This window comes from Chrysochloris asiatica, unplaced genomic scaffold, assembly GCF_000296735.1.
Source record: "Chrysochloris asiatica unplaced genomic scaffold, ChrAsi1.0 scaffold00190, whole genome shotgun sequence".
Taxonomy (NCBI): domain Eukaryota; kingdom Metazoa; phylum Chordata; class Mammalia; order Afrosoricida; family Chrysochloridae; genus Chrysochloris; species Chrysochloris asiatica.
The window spans coordinates 246,376-251,967 of record NW_006408708.1 but is presented as its reverse complement, the minus strand read 5'-3'; the positions used below and the strand labels follow the sequence as shown (position 1 = coordinate 251,967).

Sequence of the window (5,592 nt, the reverse complement as noted above, 5' to 3'; positions counted from 1 at the left end):
TTGTTTTGTATTTTTCCTGTAGGGCTTTCTTTCAAGAAGTATCTTCTGTTCTTCTAGCCACTCCAGGCTGGTCTGCTCATCCTTTCAAGTGGAAATTTCCCATCTCTGAAGATCTGGATGTAGTTCAGGCTTCCACCTATAGTCTTATGTAATACAGAGGCTCCAAAGGAAGCCTCCTTCATTGGGCACGTTGTAGCCCCATTTTAGGTGTTCCAATCGGTTATAGAGGCCTTGCTTTTTTATCTGCAACAACTCTCTCAGCATTAGCAACTGCTTACAGAAGATATCACTTAAGCTTTAGTGTTGACCAGCTTGAGTTCATAGTACATGTACAAGACAAGATATTTATATTGGCAAATAGTATTATTGAATAATGTTTAAAATCTTTAAATGATAAATAATATGCTGCAAAAACTGTACTTGGAATTGTGAGATCAAAAATTGTGAGATCAAATTGTCTTCGAGTCTGCCACCTTCACCTATGACCATTTTTTTTTTCCTTTTTATTACCTTTTTCTTCCTCTATCATCTCTCTCTTTCTTCTCACCAGATCAAGTGGTGACTCCATCCTCAAGGATAGGTCAAATCCAAAGCTTGCCTTAGGTTCTACCTATTTCACATTCCTTCTGTGAGAAAGATTGAGAAATTATTTTCTCTCCAGGAAAGTAGATGAACCTATGCAGAAAAGTCATGGGAAGAGTAGCCAAACAAATTTATACAAGTTTACAAAATACATAATTTTGAATGATCATAAAGTCCAAGAATTAAATAAATGCCAAAAGGAATTCACAGGAATTTAAAGATACTAAAATTACTAAACAAAATAATCTTTCCCTGTGGTTTTTGGTTTTGTCTTATAGTTTAAAAGATTACGGGACTATTTCAGTTATCTAGTGCTGCCATAAGGAACTCTGGTAGCATAGTGGTTATGAGTCAGTCTGCAAACCTCAGGGTCAGTAATTCAAAACTACCAGCCGTTCTGCAGGAGAAAGAGGAGACTTTCTGCACCTGTAAAGATTTACAGCCCCGGAAACCCGATACAGTGTCACTATGAGTCAGAACCTTACTCCACAGCACACTACCACCACCAGCACCAGTGCTGCCATACCAGAAATACCATAAATGGGTGGCTTTAACAAACAGAAATTTATTCTCTCACAGTTTAGGAGGTTAATAGTCTGAATTCATGGCACCAGCTTTGGGTAAGGTGTCTTCTCGTTTTGGCTCTTGGGGAAAGTCCTTGTCTCCTTTCAGTGTTCTTTAGAGATCTACATGTATCTTGGCATTAATCTTCTCCTGGGTCTAGGAATTTCTTACTGAGGGAATCCTGGGTCCCAAGGATAAACTCCACTACTGGCTCTTCTTTCTTGTGGTAATGAGCATCTTCCATCTCTGCTCACTTCTCTGTCCTTTTTATCTCCTATAAAATAAACAGTGAAGCAGATCACTCTCCAGGAAACTCCCTTTACATAGGATCAAGGTTGTGACTTGAGTAAATTGTTTCCCACCCTAATCCAGCTCCATTAGCATAACAAACATAATGTAATCCTCCTTAACAAAATCTAATCCTGCCACATTAACAACAGGCAGAGATAAAGATTTACAACACACAAAATCGTTATAGCAGATCAATAAATGGAGGACATGATCTAGCCACAAGGACACATATTTTGAAGAAAGACAATTCAATCTATGACAAAAACAAATTGATCTATTTGTGCTTCATTTGGTTAATAATCTGTTGTCTACTCTGCAAAAGGATATCATGTTTGGTAAGGTGGAGGGTCAGAGAAAAAGAGGGAGACCCCCAATGAGATGGATTGGCCAAGTGGTAGCATCGATGGACTCAAGCATGGCAACAATAGTGAGGTTGGCCCAGGATTGGGTAGTGTTTCGTTCTGCTGTGCATAGGGTCACGATGAGTCGGTACCAATTCGATAGCACCTAACAACAACAACTCTGCAAAATTGAACTTTTTACACATTCTTTTATCCTGTTATTCCCTCATTAATTCTAATGTATATTTTTAAAGTTATTTGCTACCCTTTTGGGGAATCATAGGTATAAGGCAAGAGAGGGAAATTAAAAGCATCTACATTGGCAAAGAAGTAAAACTCTTTCTAGTGGTATGGTGTTGTAGGATAAGCACAGGACTGCAAGGTGGGTTTGATCCACAGGTCAGCAGTTCAAACTCACCAGTTGCTCCTTGGGAACCCTATACTGGCTCGCTATGAGTCAGAACCAATTTGATGGCACTTAACGACAACAAAAACATGATTCTATACATACAATATCCTAAATACTTGGCAAGAAAATTATTGAAAGATTCAGCAAAGTGGCAGGACACAAGATAAGCATACAAAAATCAGTCAGATTTTTTTACATTGATAAGGAGACCTCTGTAAAGGAATTCAAGAAAGCAATACCATTTACAATAGCCACCTGAAAGATGAAGTACTTAGGAATAAATCTAACCAGAGGAAAAAAAGACCTATAGAAAGAAAACTACAGAACACTACTACAAGAAACCAAAAGAGAACTAAATAAATCAAAGAAAATACCATGCTTATAGATAGGAAAACTTAACATTATTAAAATGTTAATACTACCCAAAGTCCAAAGTGATCTATAGATGTAATGAATCCCAGTTCAGATTCCAACATCATTCTTCAAAGAGATGGAAAATCTAATCACCAACTTTATATGGAAAGAAAAGAGATCCCAGATAAATGAATGGATAAGCAAAGCATTACTAAAGAAGAACAAATTAGACCTCTCACTTTACATATTAAAACCTACTACACAGTTGCAGTAGTAAAAACAGCCTGGTATGGCTACAACAAAAGACAAATAGATCAGTGAAGCAAAATTGAGAACTCAGAAGTCAATCCATTCACTTACAAGTCAGTTGATCTTTGACCAAAGGCCAAAACGCATTAAATGGGGGAAAGTCTCTTTAACACATGATGTTGGCAAAACTGAATATCCGTTTGTAGAAGAATTAAACAAGACCCATATCTCCAGCCATATACAAAAACAAAATAAGATGGATCTAAGACATAAATGTAAAACCTTTCCTCTTTTTCACTGACCCTCTACTTTTTCAAACATGATGTCCTTCCCCAGTGACTGGCCCCTCCTGTCAACATGTCCAAAGCATGAGAGACAAGTCTTGTTATCCTAGCTTCTAAGGAGCTTTCCAGGTATATTTCTTTTAACACAGATTCGTTTGTTATTCTGGAAGTCCATGATATTTTATGGTTCTCCAACACCATAATTCAAATGCATCAATTCTTCTACGCTCTTCTTTATTCATTGTCCAGCTTTCTTATGCATTACTCTTGTTGTTAAGTGCTGTCAAGTCAGTTATGACTCATAGTGACCCTGTATAGGGTTTCCTAGGAGAAGCTAGTGGATTTGAATTGTCGACTTTATGATTCAAATCGACATTGTGGTCGAGTGTTTATAAAAATACCATGGCTTGAGCCAGGCACACCTTAGTCCTCAAAGTGATAGCTTTGTTCTTTAATAATTCAGAGGTTTTGTGCAGCAGATTGCCTAGTGCAATATATGTTGTTTGATTTCTTAATTGCTGCTTCTGTGTACATTGATTGTGGATCCAACCAAAATGAAATCCTTGACAAGTTCAATCTTTCTCCATTTATCATGATGCTATTTATTGGTCCAATTGTGAGAACTTGAGGTACAATCCATACTGAAAGCTATTGTCTTTGATCGTCATCAATAAGTATCTCAAATCCTCTTTGTCTCCAGCAAGCAAGGTTGTATCTCTTGCATATAACAAGTTGTTAATGAGTCTTTCTCCGGTCTGGATGCAATCTTCTTCATATAACCCAGCATCTCAGATCACTTGCTTAGCATACAGATTTAATAAGTATGGTGAAAGAATACAACCCTGGCTCACATTTTCCTGATTTTAAATCATTTGGTATCCCGTTCTGTTTGAATGGCTGCCTCTTGATCTATGTACAGGTTCTTCATGAGATATCATCTCACTTCAACATTAGTATCAAAGTTCAAAAAAACAGAAAATAACAAATGTAAGCAAGCATGTGCAGAGATTAGAACTCTTATACACTGCTGGTGCGACTGTAGAAAACAATATGGTGCTTTCTCAAATGGTTGGAACTAGAAATACCATAGATCCTGGACTACATGGTATATATCCTAGAGAAATAAAAGTCACAGCACAATTCATGCACATCTGTGTTCATTGTAGCACTATTTATAATAGCTAAATGATAGCATCAACCTAAATGTCCATTGGTGGAAGATTGGATAAACAAATATTAGTAATGTACACAATAGTATGAAACATTGATTATTCAATATCAGGAATCTGCTGATGCTGTTGAAGATTATGGAAAAGATCTGGGTCCTCCAGCAAAGAAAATGTGATCATCTCCCCAAGAAGTTAAAAATAAGAGGCAATTTAGAAAGAATTCACAGAAAATAGTGAGGTATCTGAAGGAAAAGACATGAAGACAAAGAAGGACAACTTTCATTCAACAGAGGATAGTGAAGATGAAAAAGAAGACAATAAATCTGTATGCCAGCAACTAATAAGGCAGCATATAGAGCAGCTTCTAAGCAGAGAGAGATTCTCATGGAATATGTGGGTAGTGAGGAAGAACAAGAGGACTAGGCATCATTCCAAGAAAAAGATTCTGGTAGTGATGAAGATTTCCTAATGGAAGATAAGGATGATAGTCACTATGGCAGTTCATAAAAGAAAAACAAAAAGATAGTTAAGAAGTCCAAACCTGAGAAAAGAAAAGTCCAAACACCGAGGCCAGTGAAAGGCAAAGGGAAAGTGGGCTGTTGAAGCTTCAACGGCATCAAAGGAAAAGATGCCTTCCCTCAAAGAAGATGATGAGGAACCAGAAAGCCCTCCAGGATAGGAAACATCTGCCAGCTCCCTACCAGAAAAATCTGGTGATGAAGGGTCTGAAGATGAAGCCTTGTCTGGGGATGATTACAAGTGATGGTTTGGGGAGAGCTTTTTTAGAAAATAAAAGAAACTACTTTAGATAGAGCATGATTTTGACTATGGCTTTGAATGCTTTTTTTTTATTTGTTGAACATTTTCTTTCTCTCATTTTGTATATTTAAGTTAACTTTTTGGCTTTTGGTCTTCTCTTTGTCACTCACTCCCTCAGGTTCCCCAACCCCCAGTGAAAGCCATTTCAAATTGATCATTGGATCGACTGCTTAATCTTCGGATTTTAATGGAAGGTATCACACAATGGTAAAGTAATAAGATTTGAGATGAACACTACAAACATTTTTATTTTTGCTAAATGATAGCAAGCTGAATAGTAATAATAATAATAAAAAAAACTATTGAAAGGTTTTAGTTTAAAAATTATCACTTCTTTTCCTACTTGTACTTTAAAAGAAAAATCAATTGAACTTTTATTACCTGTTTATATGAATATTGATGATTATGACTTTGAAGTCCCATTGATGAGGCAAGTAGATGATAAGGATGAAGTCTGAGTCTTTACTAAAAGTATTGATATTTTTTATCATGAAGTGTTGTTGTTAAGTGCCATTGAGTCAGTTCTGACC

General features: G+C 36.7%; 1 pseudogene; it reads left to right on the top strand.

Annotated features, from left to right (window-relative positions):
* Nucleotides 1–5,006, top strand: part of LOC102821091 — a 56,056-nt pseudogene extending 51,050 nt beyond the window's left edge.
* Nucleotides 5,007–5,592: the final 586 nt, after the last annotated feature.